This window comes from Canis lupus, chromosome 13 (assembly GCF_003254725.2).
Source record: "Canis lupus dingo isolate Sandy chromosome 13, ASM325472v2, whole genome shotgun sequence".
NCBI lineage: Eukaryota > Metazoa > Chordata > Mammalia > Carnivora > Canidae > Canis > Canis lupus.
Window position 1 is genome coordinate 2,742,629 of NC_064255.1, and position 15,912 is coordinate 2,758,540.

The 15,912-nt window shown below is 41.5% G+C and overlaps 1 long non-coding RNA gene across 4 annotated transcripts in view; it reads left to right on the forward strand.

Moving 5' to 3' along the window:
- LOC112662414 (uncharacterized) overlaps nt 1-15,912 on the forward strand; it is a 106,604-nt gene that overhangs the window by 23,732 nt on the left and 66,960 nt on the right. For 3 of the 4 annotated variants that reach the window (XR_007401840.1, XR_003138507.3, XR_007401841.1), the window contains exon 6: nt 7,492-7,608. This is a non-coding gene — a long non-coding RNA (uncharacterized LOC112662414). Of the gene's footprint in view, nt 1-7,491; nt 7,609-14,784; nt 15,670-15,912 lie in introns of those variants that run through there. The other variant, XR_007401839.1, reaches the window with a different exon arrangement.

Below are 15,912 nucleotides of genomic sequence, written 5' to 3' on the forward strand. Positions count from 1 at the left end.
GAAGTCAAAATCTCAGGGAAGCTCTGAGTGAGGATGGCCTCTCCCAGCTGTCCTGTTTTGGGCTGAAAAGGGCAGGCCTTTATCCCACCTTGCCTGGCCACCAGCTGCCCAGGCAGGACATGACCTTGGATGATGTGGGGTCTCTGCAGCTGGGCAGACCTCGAGAGAGGAAGCTGTCTGTTGATGGTGGAGTGGCAAGTCCTTGTCTCTGTCTGCCACAGGCAGTTCCCTTATTTCTGCATTTCTGTTCCTTTGCTGGCAAAATGGAAATATTAGTTGTAGACCCCTCATGGGGTAACTGGGGGATTATATGCCTGGCATATAACTCAGGATGCTAGTTATTATTATCTGCCCTGATGAGATATTCGCTGTATGCTTTCTCCTTTGGGAGGACTCAGATTTTTAAAATCTGAGGAATATAAGAGGGTCAATTCCCAGCTTGCCACTGAGAATTCTTACTTTTTCCCCCAGTGTTCCAGGTCTTATCGTTTCTCAGGACATCCTGGTTGAGTTAAGTTGTGTGAGGCAAAAGGAAAGATTTGGGTAATTTAAAGCAGGGGAGCACCATGTCAGACTTGAAGTTTGAAAAGATCTTGTGAGTTGAATCATGGAGGATGGACTAGAGGGTATATTACCTGGGTATACACTATGTTTCTGTGACATAGAACTCAAAATAAGACAAACAAGAGAGTTTCTGAAAGTGAGTGGTCCATGTGAAAAAGTGAGTGGTCAAGGGCCACAGAGGTGGCACTACTCTATGAGGCCACTCAGGAATCCAGGTTCCTTTTAATCTTATTAACCTTTTAATCCCTTAGGACAGTGGTTCTCAAAGTGCAGTCCTTGTACCAGCAGTATCAGTATCACAGGGGAATTCACTAAAAATGAATGTGGATGGGGTCCAGCAAGCTGTGTTTTAATAAGCACAGTGGGTGATTCTGATGAGCACTCAAGCTTGAGAAACACTCACCTAGGATTGTGGCCCCATCAACCAGGTCAAACCTGTGCGACCAGCCTACAGGAAGGTGGAAAGAAAGCCAGAAGAGGGCAAACCATTCCCTTTTCAAAGAAAATGCCTGGGAGCTTAACGCATCACTTTTGCTGACCTCCTATTGGCTAGAACATAGTCATGACCACATGGCTTACCCAGCTGTAGGGAACCTTGGGAAATGTAGTCACTAACTGGGCAGTTTATATCCAGTGAAAACTGGGAGGTTCTCTACCAAAGAAAAATCAAGGAATGGATTCTGGTGGAGAATTGATAGCCTTTGTCACTATCGCATTAGGACAGGCAAAAAAAGTGAGGGTAGGACTAAAGCAGTGGGTATATTTGCGAGAGAAAGGAATGTAGGATTCTCTTTTGATGACTGTTTTGATCTTATGGTGAGAGAGGAGGGAGAAGCAGATAGCTCCTAGGTATCTCTGTAAGTAGACACCATTAATGTGATGTTAATGGGACAGAGATTCTAGGGGAAGCGAAAGGAGAGGATAATACAGCCTTGTACTAAACATAATGAATTTGAGATGACTGGAGACTATCCAGGTACATATACAACTCTGTAGGCAGTTGGAAATACTTGTCCAAGGACCCTGGGAAAGATTGGTGCTGGAGGCAGGGAGTTGGCAAGTTCCATGGTAGTCAGAGCTTGGATGTAAGAGGACTGCCCCAAGTGCAACATGAAAAGAGGGATTGGTGCTGGGGAACTGTGGCACTCAAGAGGCAATCCCTGAAAGAGACATGAATAAAGAGTGGTCAGAGTGATAGGAGGGCCAGAGATCAGGAGATTAGAGAGGTCAAGGAAGAAAGAAGGAGCTGTAGGGCCAAGGCAGGTGCTAATGCTAAATGCTGCAGCAGTAACACATAGGACCAATGCTTGGAAGTGATCTTCAGTGACAACTCAGAAAACAGAGACTCAGCTTAAGGGATATGCCAGGGTTCCATAGCTGGTGGCAGAGCCAGGACTAGCCGTGTGTTCTGGTTCTTCCTATTAGGAGGGACCCCAGCCAGCCACTGTTGCCTCAGCATTCTTCCTGACACCGGGCTGGGCTCTAAAACTTGTTCTCTGGATTGTGACCCTCTGTTCATTTGTAGGACTGGTTTCCAAATTTATCAAGGTTCTTTCTGCCTCCTGTTTGCTTGAGCTGACCCACCCTGAGTCAATACACCAGGTTGGTTTATGGGCTTTTTTTTTCTTCTCAAGCATTCCACTGTCATGGCGCCTTTTGTCCTTGTGGCGTATCTTGTCCTGCATCTCAGCTTCAGAGCAATGTAAAATAGTTGTCACGCCCTTCTACCTACCATGTTCTGTCACCCCCTGCTAGAAAGATGAGCCTGATGACTAGAAAGCCTGACTCAAGTGCAAATCCATGGCACTGCTGATCCTACCTGCCACAGATTTTTAAAGTGCAGGCAGCTTGCTTTGCTAAAGGCATCGGACACCTGGGTCAAGGACAAAGACCACCAATGTGACTTTGTGCTCTAGGCTGCCTGTTGGTCCTGAGGTTGCTCTTGGAGTTGGCACCATACAAAGTTGTTCATCTCCGAAGTGCTCAATTTGATTTTTATTATTTTATATTCCTAAATTTTTGACAATTGTGCATCAAGGGGCTTTCAAGTTAGCTGAATTCTATGGCAGCTTCCAGCATCCTGCTCCTGGCGAACATTTTTGCCTGTTGAAAGGATCCTGCAGCTACAGGCAGACTCTGACCATCTACCAACAGGCTCACTGTCAATCCTGAGCTATGTGATGACTGTAAGGTGACCTGAGTTTTTATATATCTTGTGAGACCTCTATGGGAACACAGTCATAACGATACAGCAGTTCCCATCTTGAGTACTGTTGATAGTACTGTTGACTGATTTTATTTCCTATTAATATGAACTAGACTCTTGATGACCCAAAACAAACATATTCACATGTTCCTTGTTTCATGTAAAAGCAAAACTTCAAAACGTAGATCAAATAAACCAAGATCTGTTATGCTTCTGTGCACTCTTGTAACGGGTGAAACAGACAGGACTCTGTCAACTTTGACATGTTGGATGACCTTGAGAATTCAGTGATTTCCTATGTCCTAGAACAAAGGTTAGCGGTTGTCAACAGAAACAAGGCATATATACCACTGCTAAATACTACTGCTAGTTCTAAAATATATATTGAATTGGCTCACACTTCAGTTTTTGCTGCTACCACCAAAGTCCAAGCCATCATGACACTATCACTGACATGGACTATTAACTAGTCTCTTTGCTTTCATTCTAACCCCCTCCACCCATTTTCTACACTAAAGCTGGAGTTGTCTCATAAGTGAATTGGACCATGTCATTCATCTGCTTAAAACTTATCTGTATTTCTTCTCATCTCAGAGAAAAATCCAAGCTCATCACCATGGACTATGAGGCCATATGTGATCTGGCCACTGTCTGACTGTCCCATCTCATGTTATACTGCTCTCCTCTCCCTTATAATAACCTGTCTACACTAGCTTTCTTCCACCTTATAATGATCTATCCATACTGACTTTTCTGTTTCTTGAACACAGGGCCACCATGTGCAGACATGCAGGTTGTGCACTGTGTAACTCCAGGAGGGGCATTCAGTAGGCTGCAGGGTGAATGACGCCCCTGGAAATATACAGCATGGCAGTCCAGCTTATACATGCTGTGCTCTTCCCCACTGCAAGGTCTTGGTATTTGCTGGTGCTGCTTGGCAATCCATCTGCATGACTGGCTCTTTCTTGTCATCCACTGAACAAATATTCCACAGAGCACTACTTATAGCAAGCAGAACTGGCTACATAATTTGCAGAACCCAGTGCAAAATGAAAATAAGCTCAGTCTCAGCTTAAATGTCACTTTTCCAGAGGGGTCCTTCCTACCCAGCTAAGCCAAAGGAACCTTGATCAGTGTGTGAAGGCAAGCTAAGGACTCCCTCTCCTTTCCAGGTTAAAACATAGCAGTTTAAATTGCAGTTGAAACAAGGATCCTTGGTTCCACTTGCACTGTGATTTTAGGCTGAACATTCAATCAACATAATAGGTTTTGTATTTCTCTTTAATGAGGTTTTGGGCAGGTTCTCATATTTCTATAAATTGGCCTTCAAGGCAATGACAGGCCTCATAAGCCAGGGAGAACTTCAGTATACAAAGATCAAAAAGGCCCCATTACAACATTGTAAATTGAAAAATGATACTACGGTTGGATTTTTTCTAATAAAAAACAACAATGCACATTTTATGGAGATAAAAATTTCATATATAGTAATGAATTCAATTGTATTTCAAAGTTTAGTAGAAATTACACAGTTACCAACTGGCTAGCACATATTTTCCTCTGCCTTTGGAAGTTCAAGTTTTTGCTTTTATGAATTAAAATAAAATTATTTAAGTATAATTTTATCCTTGAAAAGTCAACATTTTGTTGCTTGTAACACTGTGAACTCACGTATTTAAAATACAGTTAGTTCAATATATATTTATTGCCTTCATTCTCTAAGACATTTATTCATGTTGGATGACAAATTTCCAAGTATGATATTTGACTCAGAAAAAAAGGATGCAGAGAATAGCTTCTTTAAATATGAGATCTTCTCACCTTGTTTTTTTTTCTTCTTCTCACCTTGTTATGAGTTTCTCTCCTACTCCCAGGAATTCAATACACTCTGCCTGAATAACAGAAGAAGTAAAAACTTTAAGGATCTGTGACAGCAAGATAAGGCAAGCACATGTAATTTTCAGAGAGCCTACCATTCCCACCATCATCCTCTGACGAAGCAACACCATATGGGGCCTCAGATACGGTTTTCTGAAGTGAATTAGCCTTGGGTTACTGCCAGAAGCAAACTAGTAAAAATGCGATTCCTAAAAGCACTCGTAACCAAGGGAGAAACAGTTTCTGCCCCAAATTTTTGCTAATTTTGTAAAAGCAGACATTTAAAAAAAAGAGAGAGAGAGAGAGAGAGAGAAAAGAAACAGCCCTAAGAATGAAAGGAGTTTATACTTGTGTGATGTAAAGAATGAAAGAAAAAGCTAAACCTGCATACGGTGCCTCACTCAAGACATCTTGTCTTAAGCTATTATGAAGGAGGCCAACCCCGACTTCCTGCCTTTTTGCCCCACTTGCTTCCCAAAGGGTATCTGATAAACTCATCTATACTAAAGTATAAATGACTAATAATGATTCATGGATTACCTTCTATAGGAGTATTTGCTTTAAATAGGGAAATAGATCTTTTCCAAATAGCTGAAAGTTGAAAGTTTTTGTGGTAGAATTTCCTCAGAGCCTAGCAGTCAATCACAAACTAGTCAGTCTTGAGAGAGATATCTGTTTGCTAGTCCTTCTCATCACTCAGTTGTAAAGACAAGACAGAGAGCTCCCCCAAATCTCTCACCCAGTTACTCCTAATATCAACATTTTATATTATTATGGTACTTTGTCGAAACCAAGAAACTAACATAGGTCCATTACTATTTTTTGGCACTCTGGACTTTAATAGGGCTTCACCAGCTTTTCCATGTTTCTGTTTGATCCCACTGTCTTTTACACCCAGTCTCAATCAAGCTCTCATGCTCAGAATTCCACAAAAACAGCTCCCATCAAGGTTATCGGTGACCATCTTTTAGTCAAAGAAGCTGCATGGCAGCCAGCAAGATGCCAAAGTCTTTCCTCGGTACTCATTTCAGCAGCTTTGTTGAACGCAGCAGTTCACTCTCTCCTGAGAACCTGGGTCACTTGACTTTTCTCTTGGCCTCTTCACACCTCACTTCCCAGTTATTCTCGATTTCCCTTGCTCATTCTTATTCTTCCATCCTGCTAAGCAGTGGAAGGAACCAAGGCTCAGCCCGTGGTCTTCTCTTCTTTTCTCAGTCAACACATTTCTCAGGTGTTCTCATCCAGTCACATGCTGGTGAAAGTCACCTATTTGTGATGACTCTGGTTCTTGGTCTCTAACCCTGATCCCTCTGAGGAACCAGGGACTGACCTACCTAAAGCTGCCACTCAACACTTCCCTTGTGTTCTAATGGGAGTCTCAAACTTACACCTCCCACACTGAACTCTTGTGCCCTTGAACCTGCTCCTCCCCTGGTCTTCTCCACACAGCAGCTCCATTCCATCACTGGCTCAGGCCACAAATCTTAGAATCATTTGACTCTTCTTTTTTTTTTTCTACCCTACATCAAATCCATCGGCCAATCCAGCTCTGCCTTTGAAACTATCCTGATTCTAACCACTTTTCACTATATTCACTGCCATCCTCCTGGTCCAAGTCACCATCTTTCAACCCGGATAATTGCAATAGCCTCCAAACTGTGCATCTTGCATCTGTCCTTATCTTGCCCCTGCCTTCCCATCACCCCAATTTATTATCAACATATGGATACTTTTAAAGTATAAGTCTGATTATATTAGTGCTTTACTCAAACCTTCCAATGGCTTCTGTTCTTAGACAAAGTAGAATCCAAAGCCATTACTCAGACTACAAGGTACTGCATGACCTGCCTCCTCCCCTCACTCTCTGATTAATTTTCTACTATGCTCTCTCCCATTTACCCCACTCCAGCCACACGCACCTCCTTGCTTTTTTTTTTTTCAATTTACCAAGCATGTTTTGCCTCAAGTCCTTGTACTTGCTATTGCCTCTGCTTGGAATGCTCTACCCCTAGATATCTGCCTGACTTGCAAGGCAAGGAGATAAGGTAGCAAGGTAGGGGGACCAGCTCCTCCAGGTTTTTCAGGGACTGTACTGATTTTAAAATGAAAAGCCTTTTATCTTAGGAACTCCTTCAGTTCCCAGCAAATAGGGACAATTGATCACCTAACAAGGGTAGGTGTGTGTAGGGGGTTGCAAGCATTTAATATGTTGGTCACAGAAGGTCTCATGGACAAGGAGACACTTGGGCAAAAGATTGACAGAGGCGAGAGACTGGGTTTGCTATTCCTTAGTGTTGTATGATTCCTGGGGGTCTGTCTACAGAATCTGTTGAGCACAGATAAAGGAAAACCTAGTGGTTATCAAAAATCCATCTTAAAATGTTGTTTTTAATGATTGAACTTTCAGATTTTATGAGATCTACAAAGAATAGTGGCCAATGAGGGTTTTGAGCACAGTAAACTTGGAATCTTGGCTCTACCGCATGACCTTGAGCAAGCTATTTAATTTTTCAAAGGCTGATTTTTCTCATTTGTAGGATGAGGATTATAAAAACCTCAAGGATTATTGTAAAGATTAGAAGAGTTATTATATATAAAATATTTTGAACCATTCTAGCACATAGCAAACCCTCAATTATAATCCATTATTTTTTTCTCACCATGTTTTTTGGGGGATATTGCTATTATTCAGTCTAAGTGCTATCGTATGCAGGACACAGGGATAATCAAGACCTATGGATAGGGAGTTATGGAGAAAGAAGGCTACAAAAGGGGGAGTATGAAAAATTAGAGTTAATTTAGATACTTATTTTTATTTTATTTGTTTGTTTGTTTTTAATTAGGCTCCACATTGGGTGTGGAGCCCAATGTAGGGCTCAAATTCATGACCCTGAGATCAAGACCTGAGCTGAGATTAAGAGTTGGAAGCTCAACTGACCAAGCCACCCAGGTGCCTCTAGGTAATTATTTTTAAATTATTTTTGAGATGACTGTACATTTATATTCAATTATAAGAAATAATAGAAATCCCATATATCTTCTACCCAGTTTCCCTCAATGGTAACTTCTTGCATTACTATGGTACAATGTCCCAAACAGGAAATTAATATTGATACAGTTCATAGTAGGTACTTATTTTGTTACTGAAACTAAGACTGTCATTTTCATGGGATTGAATGAGCAGTGCTTCCACCATGGGGGTGGGGAGGCTGTGGGCCAAAGACAATAGATCAAGAGTCCCTTCAGTGGTGGACTACTTCAGTTGGGGCCTCATCTTACTCTCTTTGCTCCAATCCACTTCATCAGACAGTGCTTCTGATAGGGTCACTTCTTAGCAATGTTCTCTTTTGTCTAGAGTATAATCAAAAGTTCCACTTACTCAATGTCTACTATGACCACAGGCTCTGTGCTAAATACTTTTCATGCATTATCTCAATCTTCACAAAAGCCCTATGAGGTAGATGATGGTACTGTCTCCATTTTATAGATGATGAAACAGAAATCTAGTAAGGTGAAGCAACTTGCCCAGGTCATATGTCTAGAAAGTAGGAGAGTGGGGATTCAAATGCAGAACAGCCCGATTCCAAGGCTGTTCTAACCCCCTCTCCCCACAGACCCCTCCCACACTCATGACAGAATATAGTAGAAAGAGACTGGCCTATATTGTCTTTCCTTCCTCCATGAATTCACAGTTGAGTTGGGGAGGCAGACTATGAAAACCTACACGATCATACAAGGCAGCACATGGAAAGCACCAATCCAAGGTGCTCCAGGAACCCAGGGGGCAGAGCAGTTGGAAGAGGCTTTCTGTGGGAAGCAGATGGGGGAGATGGCTGGGCCTTGAAGGTGGGTCCGCATCTACACACGCGAAATCCCATGTGCGGCCAAGCTCACATTCTGATGACTCTCATGTTTGATTTCACCCTACCTTCCCACGTCTCCCTCCTCCCCTTTAACCATGCAGCTATGGGTAGACTTTCTTCAGAGTGCATAATAATCCTAAGAGCTAACACATGTAGAGTGCTCATAATGTGCTACTCACTCTTCCAAGTGTTTTACTTATTGTAACTCATTCAATCCTCACAACAACCTGTAACACAAGTACTGCTATTAGCCCCATTTTGCAGATGAGGATATTGAGGCAGAGAGAGGTTAAGTAACTTGCCCAAGGTCACCCAGTTAGTAAGTGAGAGCCAGGATCTGAACCCACACTTTGAGTCTGGACACGCTGCTTCTGATCTCGGTGTCAGAAGTCCAGTATAATTTTTGCTTTCCTGCGTGTGAACCTTTACGGAGGTCCTATCCTCTACTTTGCAAGTCCTTTTTACCCATCTCTATTTAGAAAACCTCGCCTAGTCAAAACTCAAGTTAAATAGCACAACAGCAATCACCATAAGGGGTGTGAGCACTTTCTGAGCAACAAACTTCTGTGATTGGCCAGAGCCCAGTGATCCATATTTCATTTTCACAATGATCCTGTGAGGTGTTTATAAATGAGGAAGCTAAGCCTCAAAGATATTGAATAACTTACTCAAAGGCTGAGGTTCCCATCCAAAACCTAAGTCTGCCTCTCTGTGGTTCATATCTCAAATCCCTCCCCTCACTGAAGCCCTCTTCCTGCCCTATCCAACAGTTATGCTCATCTCTGCTTTGCACTGACCACATGAATCCTGCACCTATTTAGAAATCTGCACACATGCCCTTGATGAGCTTCTCAGTCACATGCCTCTGCAGCTAAGGGTGGCTCCAAATGGCTGGGGCCACAGGGCACACTTCATAGGACTTATAAACTCTATAAAGATTTTTTTAAACATATATTTTTAAATTTTTATTTATTTATGATAGTCACATACAGAGAGAGAGAGAGAGGCAGAGACATAGGCAGAGGAAAAAGCAGGCTCCATGCACTGGGAGCCCGACGTGGGATTCGATCCCGGGTCTCCAGGATCACGCCCTGGGCCAAAGGCAGGCGCCAAACCGCTGTGCCACCCAGGGATCCCTCTATAAAGATTTTGAAGCTGGAAAGCACCCAGAGATAATCAGACCCACTACCCATCCCAGGTTGAGTCTCATACAGTGACCCCTGGTCATTAATTCATTCAGCAAGGAATGCCTGCTATGTGCTGGCACGTCCTAAATAGTGGGGATATAGCAATAAAGAGAACAGGCCAAACCCCTCATCTCCAAAAGGTTCCATTCTGGTTGGGGAAGATTGACAATAAACAAGTTAAAAAAAAATATAGGGACGCCTGGGTGGCTCAGTGGTTGAGCTCAGGGCGTGATCCCATGGTCCTGGGATCGAGACCCATGTCGGGCTCCCTGCAAGGATCCTGCTTCTCCCTCTGCCTATATGTCTGCCTCTCTCTCTGTGTCCCTCATGAATAAATAAATTTTTTAAATCTTTTAAAAAAGTAAAAAATATATAGGATATTAAGCATTAGCTATATGCTAAGGAGAAAAAATAAAGGGCAGAAGGGGAAACAAAGAATGGTGTGTGTGTGTGTGTGTGTGTGTGTGTGTGTGTGTGACAGAGAGACAGAGAGACAGACAGACAGACAGAGAGGTCTTAGGTTGGCCAGTGATAGCCTCTGAAAAGGATTTCTCCCTTAAAGTCTATCATCCACCGTTTGCTTGTATGTATCTAGCTACAAAAAGGTTGTTCCCTTAAAAGGCATTCATTCCATTTTTAGCAAGCTCTGATTGTTCTGAAGTTTATTGAATCTTCTCCCATGACTTCTACCCTTTGCCCCGAGTTCTGCTTTCAGTTACTATACCCAGCAAGCCTAATCCATCTCCTAGGACAGATAGCCCCTCCTCTGCTCTAGGACAGCTGTGTTTCCTTCCAGTAGTTTCCCCCAAACCCTCATAGACTCAGTTCCTTCAGCTGCTTGCTGAATGACAGTTTCAATACCTACCTCCCAGGTGGCGGCCCTCCTTTCAATGCACTGCCCTTTATCTAAGAAAGGAACATGGGTTGATCAGTGCAGAATATTCCAGAGTATTGCTCTCTGAATATGGACTCAGTATTACATAAAAACAAAACAAAACATGTTTTTAAGCTCTATCCTACTTAGAGCTCCATCCTCACTGGGAAGAGCCAGTCTACCATCTTCAGAAGCTGGAAGCTAGGGGGAGATGTCCTGGAACCAGTGGAGGGGTAAGCCTTTCCTTCCTCAATGGACTTACATTCAGTGGGGGCTCCTACAAGGAGGCAAGAGAGGGAGTCCAAGCATAATTACAGAAATTTATTCATTCTTAGATACATATCTTTTTCACATTTAACATCTCTGAAATTAAGAAGAGCAGCAAGGTGAGGAAGAACCTGCACTAGTTGGTGGGCAGAGGTCCTGGCAAGTAGGTATAACACATTGTTGGAGGAAGGGAGTACATTGTTGGAGGAAGGGAGCAGAAGCCAAATAGCTTGTTGTAGTTTTTACTTATCTACCTAATTTCTTTTCTTATGAATGATTTTAAGCATCTTTTTATGTGTATAAGAGCAATTTATATTTCTTTTATTTTTTTAAGATTTTATTTATTTATCCATGAGACACACACAGAGAGAGAGAGAGAGAGAGAGAGAAAATGAGAGAGAGGCAGAGACACAAGCAGAGGGAGAAGCAGGCTCAATGCAGAGAGCCTGATATGGGACTCGATCCCAGGTCTCCAGGATCACGCCCTGGGCTGAAGGAGGCGCTAAACCGCTGCGCCATCAGGGCTGCCCCTATATTTCTTTTAAATATCCTTTGTCAAACTTCCAATTAGCTTAAGGATGTTTTCCTTGTTGGTTTCTAAAACTTTATATATTAAGGAAATTAAGCTCTTGTGTCATACAACTGCTTTCTTCCCGTTTGTCATTTGGCTGACTACTTTATGATATTTTTTTCTATGTAGAAAGTTTTGTGTTTTGAGTGGTCAAACATATCCATCTTTTCATTTTGGGCTTTTTTTCTTTTCCTTCTCCTCCTTCTTCATATATGTCATATTTAGGAAAGGCTTCTCCATTCTGACATTATAAAAACAATCACCCATATCATCTTCAACTATTTTTGTCATTTCACTTTTTACATTTAAATCTTTGATCCATCTGAATGGATGGTGTGCCATTCATTCTGGTACACCATTTATTGTTCATTCACTGTATGCCAGGCATAGTGTTCAGCATTTATATACATTATCATATTTAATAGTAATAATTATTATACCAATGGAGTATTATGCCAACAGGGATGTTGAAGCTTAGCAAGGTGAGCTTGGACAAGATCATCTAGTAAGTGTCAGAATAGAACCCAACTCAGCCTGAGTTTGATACTTATGCTCTTCACTATAATATTTATAAGAGAGGCATCCTATTGTCTGAAAATCCCCAACTTCATCATCACACATTTTAGGAAAGATTGTTTTCAAGTATGTGATGACTACTGCCCATTCTATGAAGTGTAAGGGACTGGGAAGACACCCTGAGGTGGACTACTGATTGTCAGCCAAAGTCACTCTCCAGCTGTATAACTCACACTCCTGCCTGGAAAGCTGAAGATTCACATTCTTCTCGTAGCAAAATTATTAGATTAAGTTACACCAGACAGAACTGTGACTATTAAATCCTTGAATGTAAGAGTCCCTTGAACTTCCCCTGTCATGGGATAGTATAGATCCCAAAGTTTGAATGGGGTCCAACCTGCAAACTGAGCATAATTATTGAAATTTATTGATTCTTAGATACATATTTTTTCACATTTAACATCTCTGAAATTAAGATGCATTTTCTGATCAATGGTATCTTATAATTGCTGCTGGCCAGGCAACAGACAAGATGCAGCAGTGGCTGCCTGCACATATACCAACTTGCTTTAGATTTCTAAGGCCAAAAAAAAAAAAAAGATTTCTAAGGCCACATATGGACAACAGCAACTCATCAACTTTTCACTCAACAAACAATTTAAGCACCATTTTAGGAGGTAAAAAAATCCTGGTTGTTTTCTGAAATCTTCTGTTGACACGTTCTAAAAAGATTAAGGAGGACCTGTATTAAGATTTGGGGTAGAAAGTGCAGTCATTGGCTTGGAAGAAAATCCTTGGAAGAACTGTTGAAATAAATCCTGCCTTAGGGGCACCGGGGCAGCTCAGTCAGTTAAGCATCTGACTTTGGTTCAGGTCATGATCTCAGGGTCCCCGGATTAAGCCCCATATCAGGCTCTCCTCTCAGCAGGGAGTTTGCTTATCCCTCTCCCCCTCTCTCTCTGACCTTCCCCCTGCTCATGCATTCTCTCTCTCGAATAAATAGATAAAATCATAAAAGATTTAAAAAAATAAGTCCTGCATAACTGACACTCCTGGTGGCAAAGAGGACAGTTGTGCTTGGAAAAACAAGACATATGTACCCAACCTTGAAGTGAAATGTATTTCAGAAGATTGGACTCCAAATGAGACATTTGAGGAATACTTCAACCTATTTATTTCTCTTGTATTTTCCTTCAGTAGTATGCACAATTGATGTGATAGAGTCTCTAAACTTTTTTTTAGTAACTCATAATCAATTACTTTTTTAAAACTAATCTAATCATCACCAGTAGTGACTCCATCCTGCATTCCTGGCTTGATACTGATGGAAGTAATTGCTGAACAATCTTGGAAGAAATGGCCAAATCCATGATTGCTTGTGGAGTCTCATATAGAAATAATCCCAAGTCCTGGAACCTTCAGCATGAAAAATTTTTCTCATAAGGATTCTAAGAGTCTTGGTGGAAGACTAAGCCCTTTGACTTTGAAGTTCTTTTCCTGTGTGCCTCCAGTCAAGTCTGCTGACATGTTCTTCAGGGGTTTTCCCTTGTGACTGGTTAGTGTGACTCAAATTTGGCGAATCCCCCTTTCTGGCTCCATGGGTGTTTTTCTGGCATCCTTAAAAACCTCCTTAAAAGCCTATTCCTGGGCAAGAGATAGTAGCAGTAAGTCAGGAGCTGCTACTATGCCACTATGTCTTCCTCAAAGAGCTATTAGAGTTCAAAAAGTTCTTTCAATTATTATAAAATAAAAATGCTAAGTGATATGAAAGCATTGTGTCCTAGTTCTGTTGATGGCATTCCTTCCCTCTTTGTCAGTGGTACTAAGCCCTGGTGCATCTTGTAATCAGTGGCATCTCAGATTGGATGAAATAGGGGAGCTTCAGCTTCGGAGAGGTATAGGTAATGGAGCCAGTTAGAGAAGTACATGAGCTCATTTGGCTGTTGTTTCATAATTCTCATTTTGAATTCAATCTGTAGGAGACTAACTATATCAATGGATCTAATGAATTTCCTATGTTTCTACATTTTGTATTATGTTGTTAAGCAGGGTGTTCCTGTACTTACTTGTGTAACCAGGATAATAGGATTTTACCAAGGTCCTTATTAAATTTCATCTTGCTGGCTCTGGCCTGTTATTCCCATCTGTCAAGATCATTCTAGATTATGATTCTCTCATTTACAATATTAGCTATCCCCTCCTCTAGCTTTCTGCCATCCATAAATTTGATAAGCCCAATTTCTGTACTTTATCCAGCTTGCTAATAAAAATGTTAAGCTAGTCTGGTGCAATTTTGTAGACTCATGGCTGGCATCAGTGATTCCTTCGGGTTGGCATGAATCTACAGATGAAGTCTTTCTGTATAGGCATTTTACCCAGTTGTGAGTCCATCCTTCTGTAATATAGTCCAATTTTTAGGCACCCAAGCTTTGATCTCAGAGTAGACCCCTCAAGCCCTGGCTATATGACACTGGGCAAATTACCTGAAAAATCTCTGCTGTTTCTTCATCTGTAAAATGGGACATTTTTTTTACTTTATAGGGATGGGTTGATATTAAATGAATACTCACAAAATGCTTCACATGGTTCCTGACATATAATAGGCTCTCAATAAATAATAATAGTTCTATCAGTTTTTTCAGATTTCTCCATCTTGCCCAATGCATATCATGAGACACATTGTCAAATGCTTAAGGAAAACAATATAAACTAACTTCATCATTCCACTGTTCTAGCAGACTAACAAAAAAAAAAAAAAAAGGGAAATGAGGCAAGTTTAATATGTGTATTCTTTTGTGAGTGTGTGTGTATTCTTTTATTTATTTATTTTTTAAATTTATTTATTTTATTTATGATAGTCTCACACAGAGAGAGAGAGAGAGAGAGGCAGAGACACAGGCAGAAGGAGAAACAGGCTCCATGCACCGGGAGCCCGACGTGGGATTCGATCCCGGGTCTCCAGGATCGCGCCCTGGGCCAAAGGCAGGCGCCAAACCGCTGAGCCACCCAGGGATCCCTGTGTATTCTTTTATAATTTATAAATTGACTATTTTCAACAATGGGTTAATACAGCTAAAAAAAACAAAAAAGAAAGGAACATAAAGATTTATTTGTAGTGACTCCAAGGTGACTCTTAATGATCAACACTGCATTTTTAAGTGCTTATAAAGACTTTGTTGACTCTTTCCAAAGTTTTGCTGAGAATCCATATAAAACCAACAATTTTATATTTTCTTAAATCCCCCTTTTTGCCATGTAATAGCAACCAATATTTGCCTATGTCCAGGTTTCCAGTGATTGCACCATTCTCCAGGACTGCTTACAGATTGACATTGCTGTTTGTATGATCACATCTGCAAATTATTTTATTATCCTATATGTATTTCACAGGATTTGCATAATTAAACTCATTTGAGGCAGCTGGTACTCTCTTATCATCTCCTCATTTATTTTGGACTTCATTTCCTTATAATTGCTGTTGTTCTGTCCTTAAGAGTAGTGGTTACAATCTTTAGGAGCACCTGGGTGACTCAATAGTTAAGCGTCTGCCTTTGGTTCAGGTAGTGATCCCAGGCTCCTGGGATCAAGTCCCGCATCAGGCTTCCCTCAGGGAGCCTGCTTCTCCCTCTGCCTGTGTCTCTGCCTCTCTCTGTGTGTCTCTCATGAATAAATAAAATCTTAAAAAAGAAATCTTTAGAGCACATCACAATCACTTAGGGGAAGCAGAGCCTGTTATAAACACACATTCAGGGGATCCCTGGGTGGCGCAGCGGTTTGGCGCCTGCCTTTGGCCCAGGGCGCGATCCTGGAGACCCGGGATCGAATCCCACGTCGGGCTCCCGGTGCATGGAGCCTGCTTCTCCCTCTGCCTGTGTCTCTGCCTCTCTCTCTCTCTCTCTCTCTCTCTGTCTATCATAAATAAATAAATCTTTAAAAAAAAAGTTATCAAATAAAAAAAATAAATAAACACACATTCACAGCCTGCT